This window comes from Poecilia reticulata, chromosome 8, assembly GCF_904066995.2.
Source record: "Poecilia reticulata chromosome 8, P_reticulata-male-v2, whole genome shotgun sequence".
Lineage (NCBI taxonomy): Eukaryota > Metazoa > Chordata > Actinopteri > Cyprinodontiformes > Poeciliidae > Poecilia > Poecilia reticulata.
In genome coordinates this window covers 21,599,976-21,625,063 of record NC_088837.1, presented here as the reverse complement: position 1 = coordinate 21,625,063, position 25,088 = coordinate 21,599,976, and the positions used below count along the sequence as shown (strand labels likewise).

At 39.5% G+C, this 25,088-nt stretch overlaps 1 long non-coding RNA gene across 2 annotated transcripts; it reads left to right on the top strand.

Annotated features, from left to right (window-relative positions):
• Positions 1–21,187: 21,187 nt before the first annotated feature.
• Positions 21,188–23,617, top strand: LOC145552605 (uncharacterized). Of its 2 annotated transcripts, none has more exons than XR_014088710.1 (4): positions 21,188–21,286; positions 22,075–22,132; positions 23,018–23,093; positions 23,255–23,617. It is a non-coding gene; the product is annotated as an uncharacterized LOC145552605 (long non-coding RNA). The 2 variants fall into 2 exon arrangements; XR_014088711.1 differs by lacking the exon at positions 21,188–21,286 and adding an exon at positions 21,295–21,453.
• Positions 23,618–25,088: the final 1,471 nt, after the last annotated feature.

Sequence of the window (25,088 nt, the reverse complement as noted above, 5' to 3'; positions counted from 1 at the left end):
GTCTTTTACATGTTGCAGTAATTGAATCTTTTGAGACAATTGGTTTGCATAAATTTAAGTAACTACAACCTATTTTCCTGCTCCACATACTTGGCTAGCAATGTTCCAGTTAGCTTCCCAGTCTGAACTTCTGGACAATGTCTTGATTCAGTCAAATCTTCCATCCTGTATCTCCTGTACTCTGATATTCTACAGAATTCTTTCTGTGAAAGCTTTGCTTGCTGGTCTTCTTCATGCTTTGAATGCAGTATCTGGTTTCTCTTACTTTAAACCGCCCAACTTGCACCTGATTGGCATGTTAGCCTTTCGTTTCCCTCCCAGTGAGGCGGTGCTTCACAAAGCAAGCTGTTTGTCAAACTGTTGATCTCCCTCAGAAGACATGGTGCCTGAGTTTTAGACACTAATTGACAGCTCATCCAGCTTTTTACTAAACGGCAATCCCAAAAGTATGTATCTTTAAACTATGAATAAATACAATTTTATAATTATTCGATCCAGCGGTTATAGAAGTTTGATAATGCAATTCAGGGATTGTTGTTTCTTAATGTCAGTGTTTCTGCTACTGGAGTGAGATAGTGAGAAAACAAGGAATAGGGTGAAACGAGGATTTAGAAATAAAAATACAAAGATAATAGTTGTATTTACTGGGAGAAAGACTATGGCTAGTTATCAGGACAGAATGAGACCCGTAAAACTGTGGGGTCCATACAGTCATCTGCAGTCACCTGCTCCAACAATTTATTACCCTTTAGGAAATGTTTGGACACAAGGAGCAGGAACATCACAACATCAGATGTATTTTTCATCCTTATATCAGTGATTTAAAACTATTTTTAATTTTTGATACCATACGACAGAAAGCAAAGTTGTGCATGAATGTAAAAGTCAATTATTTTCTTCATCGATAGAAAAGTGTAACATGTTTATTATGAGTAGGATTAACTGAGCTGAAGGAAAACAAAGGAGAAATAAATATTCATTGATACAGAACCGAATCAGGAAATATGAACTTATAAACTATTGAAACCTTCAAGAATCTTATGTTGTGTACGATATTTAAGAAAATAATACTGAAACCGCACTCATGAATTTCTTTATTTGACGATTATATCTAAAATATGTTACTTTTTTATGTTGAACGCCAGACACATCTCACCTCTTTCCCACAGTTTTTCACTTAGTTCCACGACTGCAGTGGATTTTATAGTCAGTGTTTAAAGCAGCACTGAGTCTGAAGCGATGGAGGAAATTTACGTCAACATGGAGCCTGTTAGACAAACTGCATCTAATCACACAGGTAAGAAAAACGTTACAGATAAATCTAGCATGTACTGCATTACATTTTGCTAAGGTTCAGGTTTTTCTTAAGGTTCAAGCAGCTCCAAAGAGAGGCTCTGCCTCGGTGTGGCTTTGGGAATCCTGAATGTTTTACTTTTTGGCCAAACTCATCGCCATCAGTGTACGCAGTGAGTCTTGTTCTAGTCATCTTAAAGATGAGTAATTTTTATGTTTCTGTAATAAAAAATGTCATCAGCTCTTCTGAAATCAAACTGACCAAATAGCAACGGTTTTATAAAGCTTGGTGACTCAAAGTGTTGCAGAGGTGAATCATTACACTGTTACATGAGTTTGATTCATTTTCAACAATGAATGCATTTTCAGCCATTTATGTCTTTAATATCTCCTCTTTTTCACACTATCTACCCAACGATTTATTGTTTAGTGTTACCTCAGTTTAAATTCTACAACCATAACCAAAATCATGAAACTATTTTATAAGTCTTAAGTGAAACTACGATGCGACTTCTATTTTTGCAAACATGCTTGTTGATTTTTTTTTTTTTCCAGCTCATGACATGACAGCAGAACAGTGACAGCAAGTTTCCCCCCACGAACGCTAACTTCACTGAAACGACTCCACGAGCTGAAGACACTTTAAGGTTTGTCAAAACTTTGAAAAAATTTGGATCTCATTAACATGTCTAGAACCTTTTCCCCTCTGAATTGTAGAGTATAACTAATAACTTTCCTTTTGTGGCTAAATGAATATAATGAACAACTTTTGTTTTAATTTATTAAGTACTGTATCATTTGTGTGCTCTAAAAACAAGAATGTAAAAGAAACAAAACTTTGTTTTTTTTCTTACAGAACGGAGAAACATCAGTTGTTCCTGTTAATTCAGGAGCTGCAGAAGAAGAGAGGAGCAGATCCAGTAGAGATTAATGATTAGGATTTGTGTTCAGTGTGATATTATTTACCAACTATCTTGTAGCTTATTAGCATGGTGTTACATAAAATTAAAGATAAAATGTACACTTGTGACTTATAAAGTCACAATTTCACCGGTTGTTCTCTGTGTTTTTCTTTCTTGTTAAAACTCTGACATGTTAAACAAACGTTGGAGGATGGTTGTGGGGAGGATCGGTTCAGCATGAGGCGTTCTGATTGCTTCTTAATGTGACTTTTACTACGAGACTTTATGGAACTCCCGTTGTGTCCATTAATAAAGATACAAAAAAAAAAAAGGCAGCAAATGTACATGTTGGTTCCACAGGGTCCCCCTGAAAATATAGATCAAATCAGACATTACAGGGTAAAAGTAATTTAAACAGGGGGAAGCATATAAACAAGTCAAGTTAATAACAAGTCAATGACATGATACAATCTGCATTTTTAACTCAGATAACAACTTTTTTTTTTTTACTGACTTAATACATTTTAATTTCTGCACTGTTAAGTAGAATGGAAATGACTTTTTTGTAAATTATCTCGAGATTACCTATTGTAAATTAGTGTAATTTAAATCAACTGAATTGTTTTAAGAAAGGTTACAATTTGCCCAACGGACTGGACCGTTGGTATGGACATACCATAGCCTGGTGTCTGAGCAGGTATAGGTCACCCCTTGCGATAATAAGAAGCTGTTGTCAGAAACCGTGATGTTAAGTTTGACTTGCGAAGCAATTTTCTAAGACACTAGTCATAATATCCTGTTCAACATAATTCTCAGTAAACAGAGTATTAAAAGTCTAAAAACGAGCATAAGAATCACCATAAAGTCATGAGAAAAATGCTTGTGAAAACATTCTTGCTCCTGAATCTGGCTCAGGAAAATTACAATTTGAAAAAAATAAAAAAATTCAGCTAATGTGGGTGGTGCTTTAAGGTACATAGTGACACAACCAAGTGTTGGGGTAGATGGAGAGGAGTTAAGCAAGGCTGAAGTAGCGCTGTTACCAACTTGGTACTTTATAGTGTTCCCTTTATTTTTTTGAGCAGTGTGGTTTTCTCCAAGTCCTGCTTGAAGAAAGTATCAACATGTGCAAAACTGAGAAACTCTATCGGTCAACCAGCTGGACATTGAACTGCAGATGTATGCCATCTAGAACATTTCCATTTTTTTTTGTTTGGTTTCAGACAAATATCTCCATCACAGTGTACAGCCTGCCACAAATTAAATTTAAAGATTCACAGGAAAGTTATATTTTAATAAATAAAAAAAATTATGCATCACTAATGTATTTCATCTGCCTCATGTTCTTTGTTGGATAATTTTTGTAGCTTGATGTAGTAGTAGTAATATCATGTAGTGCGATAGTGACAGAGATACTTGATATTTATCATTTATATGGAGGACCAAAACTGACATAATATATATATATATATATATATATATATAAACAGGATGGCATTCAGGAACCAGCCATGCCACCAGCTGTGCAGCCTGATATATACTGCTCAAAAAATTAAAGGGAACACTTAAGTGTTCCCTTTAATTTTTTGAGCAGTGTATATATATATTTTTATTTTATTTTATTTTTATTATGTCAGTTTTGGTCCTCCATATAAATATATAAATAAATATATTATTCTTTATATATTTATTATTTTATCAAAATATGTATTTATGCTTTTATTTTTTAGCAAAAAAAAAATATATACACACACACACAACATAATAATAAAAGATAAATATATAAATAAAAAATAAAGATATAAATAAAAGAAATATATATATATATCCGACTGCAGCGGATGGAGGTCTGCCGCCTCCATCCGCCGCAGTCTTCTCGCCTCCTGCCGCCGCCGTCTTCTCGCCTCCGTCCGCCGCCTCCATCCGCCGCCTCCATCCGCCGCAGTCTTCTCGCCTCCGTCCGCCGCCTCCATCCGCCGCAGTCTTCTCGCCTCCTGCCGCCGCCGTCTTCTCGCCTCCGTCCGCCGCCTCCATCCGCCGCAGTCTTCTCGCCTCCGTCCGCCGCCTCCATCCGCCGCAGTCTTCTCACCTCCTGCCGCCGCCGTCTTCTCGCCTCCGTCCGCCGCCTCCATCCGCCGCAGTCTTCTCGTCTCCGTCCGCCGCAGTCTTCTCGTCTCCGTCCGCCGCAGTCTTCTCGCCTCCGTCCGCCGCAGTCTTCTCGCCTCCGTCCGCCGCAGTCTTCTCGCCTCCGTCCGCCGCCTCCGGTCGCTGTTCACCTGTGCTGCCTGGACTTGGTGTTTTTGTCATGGGTCCACTATGTCAACCTCATGACCTACAAACCGCAATTTATGACGATCTGTCCAAGTCATTCTCCATGGGCTCTGGGAACTTCCTCTACACCCGAGTTTCTCCCTTAGCGACCACCCGAGCTGCATGCTAGTTGGACTGCCAGTATCCATCAGCTGCTTCCAGGGTGTCAGTCCAAAAAGACCTGATAGTTCTCTATCTTTGGTTTGAGAGCATACCTCCCTTCTGGTGCCTACGAGCTGATTTTAGGGTTGTCCCCAAAACAGGCACAGAAAATCTTGTGGCCACATCTCCGATAAGCCGCATTGACAATGGGGCGATGTTCTATCCACTTTCTCCAAAATGTGTTAAAGTTCTTCCAGAGGTGAAATTTGAAGCTCTGTTTCACAGATGACTCTGCCAGGATCCTCACAACACTTTTGGGCCTCTCTGGTTTGACTGGAAGTTGACTGATGATGGGGGAGGATGCCAACCAGGGAGTGGTCAGTGGACAGCTCTGCCCGTCTTCACCCAAGAGTCCAAGACATACAGCCACAGATCAGATGGGAAACAACAAAGTCTACCATAGAACTGTGGCCATGGTGTCCTTGTGCTATGAGCACATATGGACACCCGTATGCTTGAACAAGGTGTACATTATGGACAGTCCATGACGAGCACAGAAGTCACATAACAGTACACTACTCAGGTTTAGATCAGGGTGGCCGATCCTCTCGACCACAAGCCTCGAGGTCTCACTGTGAGTGCCCATGTGAGTGTTGAAATCCCCCAGCAGAACAAGAAGTCTCTTGGAGGGACACTCTCCAGCACCCCTCCAACAACTCCAAAAAAGGTGCCCAATGTGAACTGCTACTTGTTGGCTTTTCTCCTTGGTAGGAGATTAGCCAACCTACTGCCTTGCTGGCGAAGCCACTTGGAAACTCGTGACCTTAAATTTCTGGCATTTCTGCTTTCAGAAGGGACGTCCTCAAAAGAAACATCCACTTCTTCAACATCATTGCTTTCATGATGTTGTGGCTCAATTTGAACATGTTCTGAGCTTTTTTCAGAATCCATTTCTTCTGATGTTGAACACTCAGAAATTCTATCAAAAGGTGGCACGTAATTCTCCAAATTTAAATACCCCAGGATGGATGATTGCCTAGAGGAAAACACCCTCCTGTTATAATTTTCGGAGAATTCAATGTCATCTTCTGTAAGAATTTCTGACGAAGATGGTTTTTCTGAAGAATGCTCAGAAACTTCTTCAAAATGTGCCACAACATTATCAGCAGCTGTGTTAGAAGAAGGGATTTCCTTTGAGGCGACGTCCGTATCTGCAGCGTCCATGCCATCAAAATGGTCTGCGTAATTTTGAACTCTGTCTTCTGAGTTTCCATCAACAGAAGAAGCCTCTTCTACCAATGGATCCTCATAGACCGGTTCTAAATTTATCGCATCTTCCTGGCCGTCACAGCTCGTTTCAACGGCCAGGTCCATTTTGTCAAGGGGAACATCGACACTTGTACAGACATCAGTGTCTGCGTCCCCTGGACAAGTTTCCAAATGGAGTCCACAGATGTTTTCCAAAGCCATGGGAGCTTCATCAGTTAAAGTTGCCAAACTTGTCAAGACACCTGAAGTGCCACTGACAAGGTTGGCAGAAGCATCCATGTCACTTTGGTCTTCATCTGCGTCCCCAGGGCATGTTTCCAAGTCCAGTTCACATCTGTTTTCAAAAGCCACAGGGTCTTCAGGGGTAAAATCGGTTAGAGGTGTCAATACCCCTGAAGCGGCACTGACAAGGTTGGTGGAAGCGTCCATGTCATCTTTTTCTTCATCTGTGTCCTCAGAGCAAGTTTCCCAATTAATTGCACAGATGGTCTCCAAAGCCACGGTGTCTTCAGGGGTGAAACTTGTTAATCTTGTCACGACACCTGAAATGGCACTGGCGATGTTGGCGGAAACGTCCGTGTGGCTTTGGTCCTCTGGAATTAACTCCTCAAACCCAAAATATCTCCACCTGATATTTTCTTCGCGGTCTTCGACAACATCTTCCTTATGTTGTCCTAGAAGTTTTTCCACTCCTTTAGAGGCTAAGTAGCCCAGGCCCCAACCGATCGATAGCATCATTTTTAAGTTGAAATTGTGTGAAATTCTCTGAAAGTGGATTCTAAGGCAGCTGGAGAGCAAACTGAAAATTCTTGTATTCCAAATGATAATAATAATCTTTTGAACCTTTATGACATCATAGATGAGAACATTGGTGGCATGATGATGTCAAACAACCTGTGTCAGGTTCTTGTTTGTTTTAGTTGCTATGGAAACACAAGGAGCTATGTGTGGGTGGGACTACTGTCAATAAAAAATGCATGGTAGACATTTAAATCCGTGAATGCAAGTCAATAAATGTGCATAAATTTAAGTTTTGTATTTGTCCTGTTTTTCAACTCATACAGTGTAAAAATCAAAGATTTTACCTATGACAACACCCATAAACAAACAAATTAGTACAAGTGTTTTATAGAATATTTTTCTAGAAGTTAAACACATCAGTCACATTTAGAAACTGTCTCTAAGCCTCTGCTGGATCTATTTTGAACCGTCAGTGAGGAGGATCCCCTTAAACAGATCATATCTTGCCTTAATTGCTTGTTTTGTTCATAAGGAAAATATTTAACATCTAACAATTAGATTTTTTTTTACATTTGAATCAGTGACAAGGATGATGCACCAAGCAGATCAGCCAAATAATTTTATGTTTAATCTCACCTTCTTTATTTATTTTTGTACCTTTTCTCATTCTCTAACATCTCAGCCTCTTCACTGTGTGTTTATGAATCGCCCCTTTGTGAGATCTCCTGTTTACTCTTAGCACCGCAGCATAAAGTGACAGTCTACCCAAAACATTTTGCTTCTCTGATTGCATTGCAGGACCAGTTAATGTTGTTCTGTCAGTTTAGTTGAGTTTTGTTGCCCTCTCCTAGTCATTTTTGAGTAAATGAGTTTTTTCTCCCTGTTGGGTTATTAAGCATGTTGCGATAAAAAAAAAAAACCACAATAAAAGTAGCAGGGAGAACCTGATACCACAGTTATGAATAGTTCCCCATTCATTTCCATGAAGCCATCTCATTTGGAACAAACAGCAAATACCTGCAGCGATACTACTGCTGGGTTGATGTAAATATCCATACAGGTCAACATGTGTCCAGTTTGAGTGAAAAGAGGCACGTGGGATTTGCGCTGAGGTAAACTCAATCCAGCTACGGCAACACGCAGAGGCAACACGCAGAGGCAACGAGCAGAGGCAACGCGCAGAGGCAACGAGCAGAGGCAACGCGCAGAGGCAACGCGCAGAGGCAACGCACAGAGGCAACGCGCAGAGGCAACGCGCAGAGGCAACGCGCAGAGGCAACGCGCAGAGGCAACGCGCAGAGGCAACGAGCAGAGGCAACGCGCAGAGGCAACGCGCAGAGGCAACGCGCAGAGGCAACGAGCAGAGGCAACGAGCAGAGGCAACGCGCAGAGGCAACACGCAGAGGCAACACGCAGAGGCAACGAGCAGAGGCAACGCGCAGAGGCAACGCTCAGAGGCAACACGCAGAGGCAACACGCAGAGGCAACACGCAGAGGCAACGCACAGAGGCAACGCTCAGAGGCAACGAGCAGAGGCAATGCGCAGAGGCAACGCGCAGAGGCAACACACCGCAGATTCAGTTTGATAAATATTTACATAGAGCATCATTCAATAAATTGATAGAAATCTAAGTGCTCACATCAAAACATCAAATCTAAATAAATAGAAATTGTACTAAATATTTTAATACAGACTGATGGTTGACATTGATCATTTATAAGTTTTTAGTAGTGACACCTTAACAACTACAGGTGTACTATATTTTGTTAGTGAACACACTTAAGCATGTAAGATAACAGATGGAAGGAAAGAATCATTAGTGTCAAAAAACAAACAACGTATAAGTCGGAGACAAAAGCTGTACGTAATTTTAAAGGTAACAAAATGTTGGAGCAACTCTTGAAGCGTGGTGGTGCAGTGTAAAAACTTTAAACTTTGGGGAAAACTGAAAGATAAATATGAGCAGTAGCCTCACGTGGGCCTGTTTAGTCCCTGTCACATATTCTTAAGAAATAAATTTACAGATGAGGAACTTTTACTGAAATGTATCACACTAGCAAGTGTTGAAGAAAAAACAAATCTATAAGTTTCAACCAACCTTTACTATTTTGGAGAAAGCATGAAGCACTGAGAAGATCAGTGTTGATTCAACAGCTGGAAAAAGACTGAAGCAAAGTAGAATTCACAATGATGCAGGACAAATCCTGGAAAGGCAGCGATGTTAGAGTTTGTCTTTCACTTTCACTGCAGAAAACTAAAAGTTACATTTGAGTAGCCTCATGTAGGCCTGTTTACTACTTGCCACATATCTTTAAGAAATGCAATTACAGATGAGGAACTTTTACTGAAATGTATCACACTATCAAGTGTTACAGAAAGGTATCTTTAGAGTTTAAAATTTAAGTGACTGTTTTCAGAACGGATGAAGGAAATTACAAACTCAGTCAGTACTGACTAGTCGTGCTACCTTAAATATTGCTGTCTGACATATCCTGAGTTTCTCATGCTTGAGCACACACACACACACACACACCTACACACACACGCACACGCACACACACACACACACACACACACGCAGCAGCAAAGGCTCTCCCCGTAATCCCCTTCTTTAATGATAGATACACGCGCACGCAGACCCAACAAGAAGACAATCTGTTTAAAACCTGAGATAGTTACATTATTCCAAATCTAAATCAACATGATTTAGAATATAGTATATATATTTATTTACTTACAAGTAAATGATTCCGTTTCTATTGCTTAATTCAAAGAGTTCAGGAGGAGTTAACGGTGAGCAGGTGGTCACAAAGAGAGGTCGGGAGGTCACAACAACACCAAATAATGCAGCGTAAGCTGAATATTTACAGTAAAACAGTTAAACTGCCGTTTTCATTCAGAGGTACCTACCCGCTCTTATGCAGGGACACACACACACACACACAAATACTTTGGTGTGCTGGACAGAGGTCAGTCCCTCTTACCAAACTAAAAGTCTGTTGTCCAACACCAAATAACGCACCGTAAGCTAAATATTGTAGTAAAACAGTTAAACTGTTGTCTAACACCAAATAATGCACTGTAAGCTATTGTCAGAAGGAATGTCTGACGTATCCTGTGGGTTTCTCATGCTTGAGGACACACACGCACACACACACATGCAGCAAGGCTCTCCTGCCCCATTCTTTAATGACAGATACACACGCACGCACATGCAGCATGACAATCTGTTTAAAACCTGAGATAGTTACATTATTCCTAATCTAATTCAACATGGTTTAGAATATAGTATATTTATTTATTCACTTACAAGTAAATGATTCCTATTGGTTAATTCAAAGAGTTCGGGAGGAGTTAACGCTGAGCAGATGGTCACAGAGGGAGGTCAGGAGGTTACAAAGTTCCCGTATGATTAAAGTCTTTGTTCGTGGGGGAATTTCAAGTCACAGGAAGGGGGGAGGGGTTTAATATCAATTAATCCTTCAAACTCCGATTAAAATTTGACTCAAAGGTATCAGAGGTCACAGGGTCACAAACGTCCTATGGGGGGAGGGGAGGAGGTCAGAAAGTTTCCATAGGGGAAGGTCACAAGGTCACAAACGTCCTATGGGGGGTGGGGGGAAGTTTCAAAGTTTCCATAGGGGAAGGTCACGAGGTCACAAACGTCCTATGGGGGCAGGGGGGAAGTTACAAAGTTTCCATAGGGGAAGGTCACGAGGTCACAAACTTTCCATGGGGGAAGGTCAGGAGGTCACAAACATCCTATGGGGGGAGGGGGGAGGTTACAAAGTTTCCATAGGGGAAGGTCACAAGGTCACAAACTTTCCATGGGTGAAGGTCAGGAGGTCACAAACATCCTATGGGGGGAGGGGGAGGAGGTAATTAAAGGGGGCGGGCTTTGATAACGTTTAATCCATCAAACTCGGATTAAAATTTGACAGAAGGTGGTATATATAGTCTCTGACATATTTTGTAAAATATTTGAAATTATAATATGGCTAGAGCCACTGAACGTATGAAATGTGACTGTAGATAAAAGCAAACGTTAAGCATTTTCTTCTGGCAGTGCAGAAATGATCAACAAACATATGAATTTGACGCTTTCTACAGTTCTGATAAAGGAAAAAAGAGGCAGAAAATCAGATAAATACAGATTCTGAACCGAATCCTCGGCTGGAGAGATTGAAATAAAAATTAAAGGTCAGTTTAGAAAGAACAAACTTTTCAGTGGCCGCACATTTTTCATGTTTTTGTCCAGTTACAAAGATAAAAACAAACTCAAGAGAGTGAAACTGGATGTCAGAATGTGAATCCATACCCATCAATCATTCTTTTCTGGCAGCTTGATACTCGACTTGTCTCTTCACATCTTTTTTTAAATCCTGTACTCATTTCACATAGCATCAGTTAAAACAGAACCGAGTCACTCTGATGTGTATTTGGGTCAAGAGGAGGCGCTGATGGGTGTGATGTGATCAGCGAAAGCCCAAAGGAGAAACGCTCATCAGATGCTCAACTGGAGCAAAGCAACTGGGAAGTATGGTGTGCAACTAAAGTTAGTCAGTTTTCTCCTGTCCAGCTTACAGGAAAAATCCCAGGACTTTGTCCCAAATATCGGAAGGGGATTTAGCTTCGTAAACCAAACTGAAGCAATATTATCAAAGATGACATGCAATTATTAGGTTTCAAAAACATCCCATATGAATCAACGCACTGTCGGCTTTTGAGGAAATTGAAGGTTTTTAGGTGCGCCTTATAGTGCGGAAAATACGTTATGTATCAATGTAACATTCAACAAAAATCACATTGCAATATTTCCACAGCTTACACACTCATTGTAAAATTTCCACAGCTTACACACTCATTGTAAAACGAGATTCCAGTCTTGATGACAAAACATTTCTCAATTTATTCAAAGCAAATATCTGTTTTTGGATAATATCGCTCCTAACATCTGAAAACAGAAAAGTATTCTCATAAAAATATTTACTTGGAAGTAGTCTGCACGTAGTTAAGTCAGAAAAAAGCTTCAGACTCAATGCTGGGAATTTAGTAAAAAAATAAAAAAGCAATAATTCAGCTGGGAAATATTTTCAGAAAAAATATTGCCCAGAATGCAATGCTTCTTTTCAGAAATAAGCAGAAGTGGAACTACTCTCAGGTGTCCATACAGCAGACCTTGAATCATGAGATTATTCTTTACATTCATTATTTACCTCTATGAAACTGACTTATCCCAATGTGTTTTCCAACATGTTAAACACAGATCAGTTCTTGCTCAGTTGGAGGACGCTGTCCTGTTCTCCTTTTTGTCTTCCACTCAGATTTGCAGGAAAACAGCGAGCAGAGCTGCTTAAACCGAATGTACTTGGTATTTTTGGAGATTTTCAAATCTCCAGTTAAGGTTCACTGATGCAGGAGATTCCAGAAGAGTCAGTGAGTTAAAATCAACCAAAGTTTATTAAAAAGCACAAGATATGTCTTGGAGATCTACTTGAAGCATCAAACATGCATACAGTTACCCAAAGTAAAACCAAGTGAGATCTGAAGTCTGTTTGTGTCTCCTACTATATAGGCCCCCCAATGTGGCCCGACCCCCACAGGGTCAGCCTTTTGTTTTAAGGCCGGTAGTCATAAAAAGTTTTATTGAAGCTGCAGAGGAAAGATGACGGCTTTGGAGCAATATTTGATCTGTAACTCCAGCTCCTGTCCTGGGACAAAGTTATAAAATTAAACTCATCTCCTCTTTACCCCACATTTTGGTTCCTGTCTTCCAGCTTATTTAGGGTTTTCAGGATGTCGTTATCACGTTCCTATGCAAATCCATCTTACAAAGCTACCAAGGGCCAGACTCACACTGGGGGAGGGAACGCAGAACAAAGCAAGGCTGCACTTGTCGTTTCCTTGTAAATCATTAAAGTAAATTCATGATTACATATCAATGTAACAGGCTGCACAGTGGCACAGTTGGTAGAGCTGTTGCCTTGCAGCAAGAAGGTTCTGGGTTCGATTCCCGGCCCCGGTCTTTCTGCATGGAGTTTGTATGTTCTCCCTGTGCATGTGTGGGTTTTCTCCGGGTACTCCGGTTTCCTCCCACAGTCCAAAAACATGACTGTCAGGTTAATTGGTCTGTCTAAATTGCCCCTAGGTGTGAGTGTGTGTGTGTCTGCATGGTTGTTTGTCCTGTGTGTCTCTGTGTTGCCCTGCGACAGACTGGCGGCCTGTCCAGGGTGACCCCGCCTCTCACCCGGAACATTAGCTGGAGAGGCACCAGCACCTCCTGACCCCACTGAGGGACAAGGGTGTTAGAAAATGGATGGATGGATATCAATGTAACATTCAATAAAAATCACTTTGCAATATTTCCACAGCATACACACTCATGAAACTCAATGTTAATCCCATCCATTCGGTACAAACACACACTTTGCCTGCTGAAAATGGCGATCAGTCATTTGCCGTCTCTGAGAGACACACACTAATGGACAAGGTTAATGCAGCCAGTAATCCTTGATGTGTTTGTGTAGGAGTCATTGATGCTTCATCCTCCTCTTACTTTCTGCTTGGCTCATGCTTTCAGACTCTCAGGCTGCTGGATAACCTGAAACAAACCATCTGAGACCGCCACGGTTCGACCTTAGAGCTAAGAATACCAGAAAGGTCCTCACCGACTCGTCTCCTAGCGAAGGAGAATCGACCGACAGACGAACACTTGTGCAAAATGATGATTTATACGAATGTTTATCGAAGCCAGGACTATAACAATAAAAGGAGGAAAGTTTGAAAAAAAAATGCAAAGCTAAAAAAAATACTTTTTGTCCTTTTCTGTGACAGAGCCTAGAATGTACTATATCCAATTTTAAACCTTGAAAATGAATTCCTAATATTTATTTTAAAAAAATTTAAAAAAAACATTGGGTGAAATTTATATTTAATTTCTTAATAAAGGATGCACTTCCTGCTCAAATGTTACAGCAGGATTTTCTTTACCTGAGGTTAGAAATGAGAACTTCAGGAAGTGTAAATGCGTCAGAAACAATTATCTAAATTTACATTACAGACTTAAATGCCCCTTAAGTCTGTTTTACTCTGGCCTCATAATTGGTTACTTTACTGTAATTTGCTCATGCAGGTAATTGCAGAACATTATTTTCAAAAGCTTTAAATCACTGTTGCATTGCACTCATATTACAGGATTTGTTTCACATTTAGCATCATAGACTGACATGTGACAGTATGAACAACTACACACTTCAATGTCAGTAGCTCCGCACTAAAAATGTGAGACAGCAATTTAAAGGTCAAATGATGTGACCTTGAGCTGGGAAGGCATTTTTTTTTTTAGTTTGACAGATTTGGATTTTGTCTTATCTTTGCTCCCACTTGACATCAGCAGCAGAGATAATGTGCATTTTATCTTAAAAAAAAAAAGGAAAACCATTGTCTACTGAACTTAACATATCGATTAGACATGACCTTTTAATTTAAGGCAAAGTTTAGCAGATGCTGGTTAATTTTAAAAAATAGACGAATAAACCAGTGTCTCAAAAATATTATTTTATTGAGATTATATCTATATATTTTTAAGTTAGTGTGTGTGGGGGCGGGGTCTATTTGCAGATCTTCAACTGTCATTGGCCAAGACGCTTCCCAATATAACGTTTTACTTTTCCAATCTTCTTGGCTCTAACTTTATTTTTTGCTTGAGCACAAACAGAATCACGACAAAACTTTCAGTTACAAATTTTTGTTCTGCTATTTTGCATTTTAATTTGACAGAGTTAAATATAAATGCACTTTTATGTGTTTTTATTCAGATTGGTAGGCATCCTGCAAGCCTCTGCCCACCCAACTCCACTCCCTACAAACCGAGTCCAACTTAATAAATATCAAGTCTGAATTTGATGCGGTCTGTTTTGTACCCTGAGGGGTCTTTGCTGCTGCAGAAGTCCCAGAATAAACCCATCGGAGCCAAGATTTGGAAAATATTCAGTCACCCAGGATGGATATCCATCTGGAGAGCGATTGAGGTTCAACAGAAAGGGATCAATGTAATCAGACGGCGGGCACGTCTGTCCGTCGTTCACCCCTCTGACAAACTGGTATCTGAGCTCCCTGCTCGTCTCCCAGCATCTCACCCCCACAGAGGAATCAGCTGTCAACACTCCCACCAGTGACAGCTTTGTAATACGTGTGAACGCTCTTAAAAGCAATCTCTCTCCGTCTCCTGACGCCGTCAAGAGTCAACAAATAACACGACCGACGTCAAAGGCAGGAGATGGTTTCGATTTATCAGACGCGGCTAACCACAGCTCTTCTGATCCGCCCTGCAGCTGCCCTGATAAGGTTCCAGAGGGTCATAATTTCACCACGTGTTATTTCAAGAGGGGATTTTCTTTTTCAAAAACGGTCCTGCTTGGACTGCAACTTTTTTTTAATGAAAAACTGTCAAAGTTTAAAATATTTATTCAGCTCTTGTAACTTTGCTCTAAACAGCAGCAGACTTGAGGATAATTTCTATTTCTTTTTGATATGAGATGTGCGGAAGATCATTATTATTCAGAAGGACCTTTCACGCTCTGATGGAGGGGCAAAGCTGCAAATAAATTCAGTTTAAATGGGATCACTCAAAAGCTTCTTCTGTGCTGGAACTCCATTAACAAGACTTCACTCAGTCAGGAGATTCCACAGGAAATTCATCCTCACATTAACATTAATGGACTTTTCATTATGAGGAAAAAATACTGAGGCAAACTGAAACATGCATTATCTTTAATCAAAAATATTACCCAATATTTGGACATAATCCTAATGATGAATGTAAAATGAAAATCGGAGCACGTTAAATGTCCTTCGAAGTGAATATTTGTCCATAAAACTCATGGGGATATTTTCCCACCCATGGCAAAGTGCAAGGGTGTGTGTACACTTAAAGTTCCTCCCTGAGAGCAGATCACTCTGCACTCGGTGGAGTGTGAGGACTTCACACGTTTATGAAGAGGCAAACAAGATGTGAGCGGGGTGAAAAGTGAGAAGGATGAGCTGCTGCGATGTGCTGTCACAGAAAGGGTCGCTCTGGGACATCAGCAGCTCTCTTTGGACGCAGCAAAAGCTGTTTCACCCCATCTGGACGCATGAAACGGTTTATTCAGAAGCAAAAGGTCAGCTTCGCACGCTGTAGCCTGTCAGCGCTGCCCCTGCAGACCGCGGGTCGTGATATTATAACCATGCCAACTCGCCCAGAGGCGCGAGCGCTGACCGACGTCCGCACAGGCTCAGAGTGTGTGGAAAGGTTTCGTTAGAGGGCTGGAATATTAAAAATTCAAGCGGGAAGTGGAGCAGCCAATTTTTAGGTTTAATTATGAAAACGCAGCTCTTTAGTTAAAAAAAGAGCTGCTATAAAAATGAAAGAGAATCCATTAATTGAGGACTTGTCTTCTTGTTTATTTTTCTAGTTTAAACCAGAAGTTTATATATGATTTTGAACTGTAATAAATGCAACATATTTGATGAGTATTGATGGCAATTGGCAAAATGCAAACCCTTACTGCTTTCCACAGTTGTTGACTATATGATGTGTTTATAATGTTTCCATTATGCAAAGCACTTTGAACTACATTATAGCTGATGTGTACAATGCAAATAAATTTGATTGATCTATACAGGACTTTATTAAAAAAACTAAACTTTGTTTATTTTAAAAGGTTGAAATTTTCCTTGTTTTGGCTCAACAAAATCTTTTTATATTTACGAAACAAATAGATTTTTTTAGAGCATCTTTTTACATTTTCTCTAAAGTTTACATTAATATTTGGAAAAAGCGACATAGCACATCATCACCATTTTCTATTTTCTATATAATTCACATTTTCCCCTATTTGTGGGAGTTTTGTTTCCACATACAAATTCTATATTTATAGTTTATTTGTTTACAGCCTCCTGTGACCTGCCCTCCATCCAGCATACAAACCAACTGCTACAGAAACTCCATTATAAAACAAGATGTGTTGATATTCCCACCGCTCTCACTTTGTCTGCATATATAAATATATAAATGTCTCCAAACATCACGACAGCAAAGTCGCAAACAGAAACGGGAAGGCAGGGGGGCTATATTACATTCAGGCTCGCTCCGACACGGCGCTGTGGCGTGTCGTCCTCATGCAAGCCAGGAGCTGCAGGAGAGGATGTGGGGCACAAAATCAATTTCCTTTGTTGCCTCATCCGCACCGGCTGCTCCTCTCGACCCAGTGGAAATTTAATTCACCCGAGCCACGACACTTCAATTAAATAAAACTCCACAAAAAGTGTTTCACTATACATGACCTCGCTCGATCATTTCCAAAAGGAGAATAGCTACAGAAGAGACTTCTTGACAATAATGGAAAAAAAAATAAAAAATCCTTTCATCAGTTCACAGGAGATGAAGACATTTCTCATAAATGTGGACTGGATTTTTAGAAGTCGGCAAAAGGGCTGAAAATATTGTGAAAAGGCACAAGAAACTCCTCTGAAATATGTTAAAAAAAAAGAAACCGTAAAACCTTAATACTGTGTAAAATATGTCCCCCTTACACTTATCTTTATGTGCGAGCGTGCTGCGATATCTGCAGGAATGACAGCGGAGATGAAAATGAAACTGAGTGAGTGGCGGCAAAGGTGCAAATGAAAACTTGACAACTACACGGTAAGAGCCCCGTCTGAATTGTGCTGCAGCTGCGGATGTCTTTGTTCCACCTCTGACCCTCTGCAGGGACTCCAACGTGCCGCTGAGCTCCACAGGACGATGATGAGGAGGAAGAAGATGACAGCGCTCAAATGTGCTCGCCGTCACAGAAACCACTCGACTTTCTGACAGACAGGAAAAGTGGACAGACATGAGAACGGACTGGGGAGATTGACGGCTAAGGATGCGGGGAAAGAAAATTGCACGCTAATAGCAGAAAGTTTAAATTCAAGGAAATAGACATTTTGTTACGGGAATGCTGTTCTTTCTTATTCATAGATTTTCAGTACAGATTTACATTCCTTTGAGTGAAATCATGGTCATGCCAGTCTAGCAGACCTTTAGATGTAGATGCCACTCAGTTATTAAAAATGCATTTTTTTACATTTTAATCCCATCTGATTTGGCATTTTATTAAATCTGGCATAAACTAGACAGTAACTTCTGATGTAAAAATGTTATTTTTTAAAATGGAGTTTTGTGGAGCATTGTAAAGTAGTCAGTATCTGCAGCAGACAGTTGAAAGAGATCACCTCTCCTTCCTCCTTATTTATCAAAAATCATTAAATTCCTCTTGCATTAGAGATCGTTAAGTTAGATCCATGAAAATCAGAATGTGTTTCATTTCATTGTAGCCACAAAATTCTTCTAGATTAAGATCTTTTTAACTAGTCCTACTACTTGTCAAATTAAATTTTCCCTTAATATTGTTCCCAACAAACATTTTCATAAAAACAGCACATTTTAAAACAAATGAAAATGTGCTCTTTTCTTCTCCTATCCATATTTTTATCATTTTATTTCAGTATTAGACAAATCAACCAGTTTATTAAATATGCTGTGGCTTTCCTAGTTTTTTTTTCTCTTCCCTTCTTGAGTCAAAATCACCGTCAGGTTCCAGAACGTGGTTAATATTTTGTCTATTGCAAACAGTGGCAGTCTGACTAAATCTCACAAATTTAGTTTCTGGCTACAATTTGCATGTTTATAAAGGAACAGGCATGAATTTCACATAAATTTCTTTTTAATATAAGCAGAGAACTGGCTTGGAGCAGATTTTATCGTCGAGGTTTAGAAATTAAACGGATGCAAAACATTTTGTAAATATATTTGATAACATACGAACAATACTTAAAGAATGGGAAAGCATAAGCTGAGCTATTTCAGCAACTGATGATTACCTCATCAGTAACCGTTTGATACGTTACAAAGTGGCGTAACCAAGCTAATAATCTGAAGCCGTCTGTGCTGCTGTCAGGATCACTGTGTCCACAGGTCCATATAGACGTGTGGACCTCTGAGGCGCAGTGTGAATCAGTAATCCTCTTCTTGACCTTACACACCTCCTGCTGTTTGAACAGCCCCACCTCAGAGCCACTGGTAAATGTTAGCATTAGCATTTTGGCATTTCCACTGTTTGAGCATTTTGCATGATGTGATCCGTGTTGTGCAGCAGCTCTGAATCCCCCAAAATAAGAGGGGAAAAAGTAGGAGAAAGTGGAAAACACTGAAGGAAGAGCATAGGAGGAGAAATCTGAGATGTCAAGAACATCGATGCTTAGTGGATATTCTGAACATGCTGCCTGCCCTTTACAGGGGGTCAAAAGCTCACTTTTCACTGATCTCATTACAGTCAGTGGCATTTCATTAGCAGGGATCTATCATAAAGCACCATTATCTCTCCATCAGATTGTCTGTTCTTTATAGCCTCCCAGGCCTGCTATGAATGATGGCTAATAAAAGTCCTGAAGCTCCGGCCGTCAAACGTGAGGAAGAACAAGATGTGATGAGGGAAGAGGGAGACGAAGAAGAGAATTTTAAAGTTTAAAGAAAGAAATGAGAACCAGAGAAAAAGTGTGGGATTGCCGTTTCTGGCATTGCTGGTCCAAATCTTCCCTCCATTTTCAATGGAGTCGGCTGGAATCCAACTTCAAATGAAGCTGCACGCTTTAACTTTCTGTTCTGCACGATAATAATGAAACTTACTGGTTCATTCCCACCTACTTCCACTCATTTCGAGCTAAAAGGTGTTTATGATTGAGCTAAATTAGCATCTTCTGCAACCTGAGCAGCACTTGGACTGCTGTGTGACCTATGTAGGTGTAGTAGGACTTCACCATCCTTCACGCCCGAGGAGCTCATGAATAGTCAAAGCAACAGCAGTAATTAGCTCAAATTACAACAAACCGTTTCACAGCTTTAAATGATGGGCTCTCCTGCTGTGATTTATTGGACTTGAAGCAGACGCTTGATGTTTAAATGGGCTGTAAGCCGTCTGCCTGATGAAGTCTGAACAATTCCAGCTTGTAATTTGCAGATGAAGATTTGTGAAGCTGAAAAGAGACGATTTCATCTGAATTTGAGATATACTTTTGCAGGATTTGTGTGAAGAGTTGCCGGGTTGCTAAGTGTGCCGTCACAGACGGGCTGAAGAGGCTCTCAGCTGCCGGCTGTCAGATGAGTGACAGCTAATCTATGAAGGCTTTTGAAGTGCAAAGCACCAGAGCTTTGTTACTCTGTTATATTTGCCTAAACGTTTCAAATGATGTTTAACAGATTATCAGATTCTGAGAACATGAAACTCTACTGTCAATATTTATTCCATCCATCCATTTTCTTTACACCCTTGTCCCTCAGTGGGGTCGGGAGGGTTGCTGGTGCCGATCTCCAGCTAAGGTTCCGGGCGAGAGGTGGGGTCACCCTGGACAGGTCACCAGTCTGTCGCCGGGCAACACAGAGACACACAGGAAAAACAACCGTGCGCACACAGTCACACCTAGGGGCAATTTAGAGAGACCAATTAACCTGACAGTCATGTTTTTGGACTGGGGGAGGAAACTGGAGTACCTGGAGAAAACCCACGCATGCACAGGGAGAACATGCAAACTCCTTGCAGAAAGACTGGGGCCGGGAATCGAACCCAGAACCTGCTTGCTGCAAGGCAACAGCTCTACCAACTGCGCCACTGTGCAGCCCTCAATATTTATTCAATAATCTAAAGTAAAACAATCAGAGGTAGAATCTATGGAAGCCCATTTCCGCCATGAAAAAAAAAAAAAAGCTAAACAGGAAGTCATAATTTCGACTTTCAAAGTCATAATTATGAGATTTAAAGTCATAATTTCGACTTTCAAAGTCATAATTATGAGATTTAAAGTCATAATTTCGACTTTCAAAGTCATAATTTCGACTTTCAAAGTCATAATTATGAGATTTAAAGTCATAATTTCGACTTTCAAAGTCATAATTTCGACTTTCAAAGTCATAATTATGACTTTCAAAGTCATAATTATGAGATTTAAAGTCATAATTTCGACTTTCAAAGTCATAATTATGAGATATAAAGTCATAATTTCGACTTTCAAAGTCATAATTTCGACTTTCAAAGTCATAATTTCGACTTTCAAAGTCATAATTATGACTTTCAAAGTCATAATTATGAGATTTAAAGTCATAATTTCGACTTTCAAAGTCATAATTATGAGATTTAAAGTCATAATTTCGACTTTCAAAGTCATAATTTCGACTTTCAAAGTCATAATTATGACTTTCAAAGTCATAATTATGAGATTTAAAGTCATAATTTCGACTTTCAAAGTCATAATTTCGACTTTCAAAGTCATAATTATGACTTTCAAAGTCATAATTTCGACTTTCAAAGTCATAATTATGAGATTTAAAGTCATAATTTCGACTTTAAAAGTCATAATTATGACTTTCAAAGTCATAATTTCGAATTTCAAAGTCATAATTATGAGATTTAAAGTCATAATTATGACTTTCAAAGTCATAATTTCGACTTTCAAAGTCATAATTATGAGATTTAAAGTCATAATTATGACTTTCAAAGTCATAATTATGAGATACCGGAGCAGTTGGAGACAAGCCTCCTTAGGATAACAGCGTGCTCCAGCTCCCAGTTAATATGATCCTAAATCCAAGGTAAGCATAATTATAACCTCATTATTCCGTAACATTTGCTATTGGGTTAAGAGTCAGTAAAAGGTCGGTTCGCCATTTTTTATTTTATTTGGTTATAGTTGTGTTAGTTAGTTTTGTGTCGCCATGGAAACGCCTGCAGACTGGCTTTATATGTAAACGAGTGAACTGTAAGTATCAGGAAAAAAGCTGCTGGATAGTTTCTGATTATATTCCTTCGTTTTAAATGCTTTTTGATCGTGTGGTGGTGTGTACATCGGTCGTTGTTTCAGCAAAGTGAGCTAGCTGCAGGTTAACCGTCAGAGCGTGCTAACCTTGTTAGCATATTTAACAGTGTTTTTTTTTTAATTAGATCGTTTTTATTTCAGTGCGATAAGAAGTTCGTTAATGTACTCGAAAAATTCAACAAGTTAATATGTATAATTATTTTGTGGCATAAATACAAGCACTAGCTAGTAGTAGTAGTAGTAGTAGGTTAAAGCTCACTCCACAGCTTGTTGTATGCACGTTTTGTTATGCATAATGTGATTCACTATATTCCCGTTAAATTGTTTTTGTCGATATATAGACAAGAGTAAAATATGCAAGTACAATATGCATCAGTTTTCAAACTGTTTTCTTAGCAGTTTTATGTACTTAAGCTAATGCTGGAGATCTACAGCTTTAGATTGACAATATTTCTAAAAGCAATTAAAAATAAGAAAAATAGAAAAAACAAGGAACTTAAAAAATCCCTAAAACAAGCAGGCCCTGTTGAAAATTTTAACTCTTTAACTTTACTCAACTTTCAGGATACCTACAAAAGAGACAGAGGAGGTTCCTTTGACCTGAACCTAAACCTAAACAGAGGTAAGTTGCAACTCTTGTGAAAATCCAATTCATAATATTGTCTGTTTAAATGAAAGTAATTAAGATCAAAACTAAAATCATTCTGATTATGTTCATGTATTTCACTGTTTTATAAAGATGAGAATTTCATTTTGAGAATTGATCAACCATTAAAATATTTTAGGGGAAAAATGTAAACAGAACTTTCAGACTTAAGCTCTACAATTTACCATTTAGTTGTGGAAACACTGGTAGAGTTTTCTTTATTACTTTTATGTAGTTTCTTTTTGTATTGATTTATTATTGCAAATCTGCACAGCTGTTTGGTTGTCTATTATCTTGATTTTTTAGCAGGAGCTTGAGTTTGAAATACAGTTTCTATCTGCCATGTAGGGTTGGACAATAAATCAGTTATATGTATCACAACACACACGTGATCAATATCAATAGATAGTAAGTCTGATAGAATATTCAATATATAGAATATTCTCTGAACTCTGATCCGGAACCATATACCATTCTGGAGGATGTAGGCAGAGTCAATGCTACTCAACCTCTCAAGGCTAGCTCAGCTAGGTTGATGGCATCATTTAACTCTGGTGAACTAACAACAAGCTGTGGAGTAACTTGCGGAGCAGCAGTTTTATGTTTCACTACTGTGCCTCATAAATGTTTTTAAAAAACATTATGGTGTGAAAGCTGTGTATAAAATGGGAAAGGTCACATCACCAGTTTGGCAGTATTTCAGATATTTAAAAAATTAAAAAAATATTAATATGAACTAATGTATCGTTAAATGTTTTTCAGTAATATCATCCAGCCCTACTATCATGTTCATAATAAATCTTTTGCAATGTTATATTTTATTAGACATTATTCATTAGTTATTGTGTGTAATTCTCACAGGATGGATGAGATGTATGACTTCTTAAAATCACGGGATGTTTCAGAGGAAGTCATACAACGACTGCAAAAGGATAAGGTAGCTAGATTGCTAAGGAAATCAGTACATTTAGAAGTTATCATACAACACTATTATAGAGACATAGTGAAGACAGATCAGTTTTATCATGTGACTGTTTTTAATGGGTTTTTCCCCCATTTTTATAGGTTAAATAACTGTTTTAACATTTTTTTTTCTAGATTGACTCCAGTGTCCTTCTGCTCATGACAGATGAGCAGCTTAAGGAGTATCTCCCATCTTATGGTGACCGACTGGCACTTCTCGGATATTGCAGACGAAGGGAAAATGATCCTGCTGGCCGGAAATCAAAACTTTTTGACCGATTGAGAGCCAAGATTTCAAGGAACAAAGGCAACAATCAAAAGCAGATCTCAGAAAATGTTAGCATCAGAAATGCTCAAAAAAGTGTTCGAAAAGTTGAGATAGGATGGATGAATTCTCGAGATGGGAAGTTTTTTCAAGTTCGGACAAAGAAAGGTGGTGGAACAAGAAAAATTGATGTGTCAAAGGACTGTAGAAAAAATGAATTAATTGAGAAGGCAGTGGGTTTGTTTTTTCCGTCTCAAAGAAATTCACAGGGAAGAATTACAGATTTTGAGGTTGACATGACAGATTTTCAGGAACATTCACTTGATGAACATATTACTGTTGGAGAACTTTATGAGCAGACAAAACTCCCGGTTTTGCGATTTTACCTAACAACCAAAAAGAAGGACACTGGCAGTGACTCAGAACCAGACAACCTCAGTGGAAATGACCAAGACACTTTTAGTTTTTCTACTCGCTCTCAGTCTCAGTCTCTACTGACTCAATCCAAAGCACCAGACAGCATTGATGTCATATATGTTGGAACCAACAGTGTCCTGACAAACAGCAGCAGTGATAATGTTCACCTAGTTTACTCTCCTGATGACATGGCTGATTTGTCCAATGTCCAAGAGCTACATGCAGGAATCAACGGGGACATTTTAGAAGACAGTGGCACTGTCACCTTTTTCACAGGACACATTTCTAACACAGATAGTCTCAGTCTTGATGACACCCTTCCTCTGTCTCCACAGCCATCTAGTCCAGTGCTTTCTTCTTCACTAATTGATTCTTTGAACGAGCCCATTGTTCAGAGAGAAGGGATTAAGAAAATCCTTGTTCTTCACCGTGGCCAGATCCTGAAAGAACTAATTTCACATTTTTGTGATCCAGGTGTCACTCAGGAGGACATATGCATTCAAGTGGTGCTTCCTGACGGAAGGCGAGAAAAGGCTATTGATGATGGAGGAGTTTTGAGGGATGTCCTCTCTGAGTTTTGGCAGGACTTTTATGAACAGTGCACAATGGGCAATAACTTTAAGGTGCCCTACTTGCGTCATGATTTTGGACAGCAACAATGGGAAAGCATTGGCCGAATTATTGCCTTTGGCTGGCAAAAACAGAAGTACCTGCCTATAAAACTTGCTCCAGTAATACTAGAACAAGCAGTTCTTGGTTCTATAAAGAGTCCTCTTGTTGATAGCTTTTTAAGGTATGTTACAGAGTACGATCGAATGATGTTTGAATCTTGCCTTTCAGATTTTCAGAGTGTTGACAGAGAAGAGCTTCTGGAAATCATGGATATCCATAACTGTCGAAGAGTGCCAACAGGTGATAACATTGAGCTACTACTTGAGGAACTTGCCCACCAAAAGCTCATTCAGGAACCTGCCTTTGTTATTGAACAGTGGAGCACTGTCCTTTCCCCGCTGAAGTCAGAGATGGAAAGTATTACAGCTGCATATGAAAATCTCCAGCCAACATTAAGAAAGGTTATACAGTCAATTGTATACCCTGCAGTCATGAATGCACAGCAGAAAAACATCAGCAAATATTTAAGTTCTTATCTCAGAGAATCAGACTCACAACACCTGTCACTTTTTCTTCGGTTCTGCACAGGATCTGATTTGTTTCTTCAAAAAACTATCAGTGTTAGCTTCACTCAACTTCAAGGTATTCAGAGACGGCCAGTTTCCCACACATGCG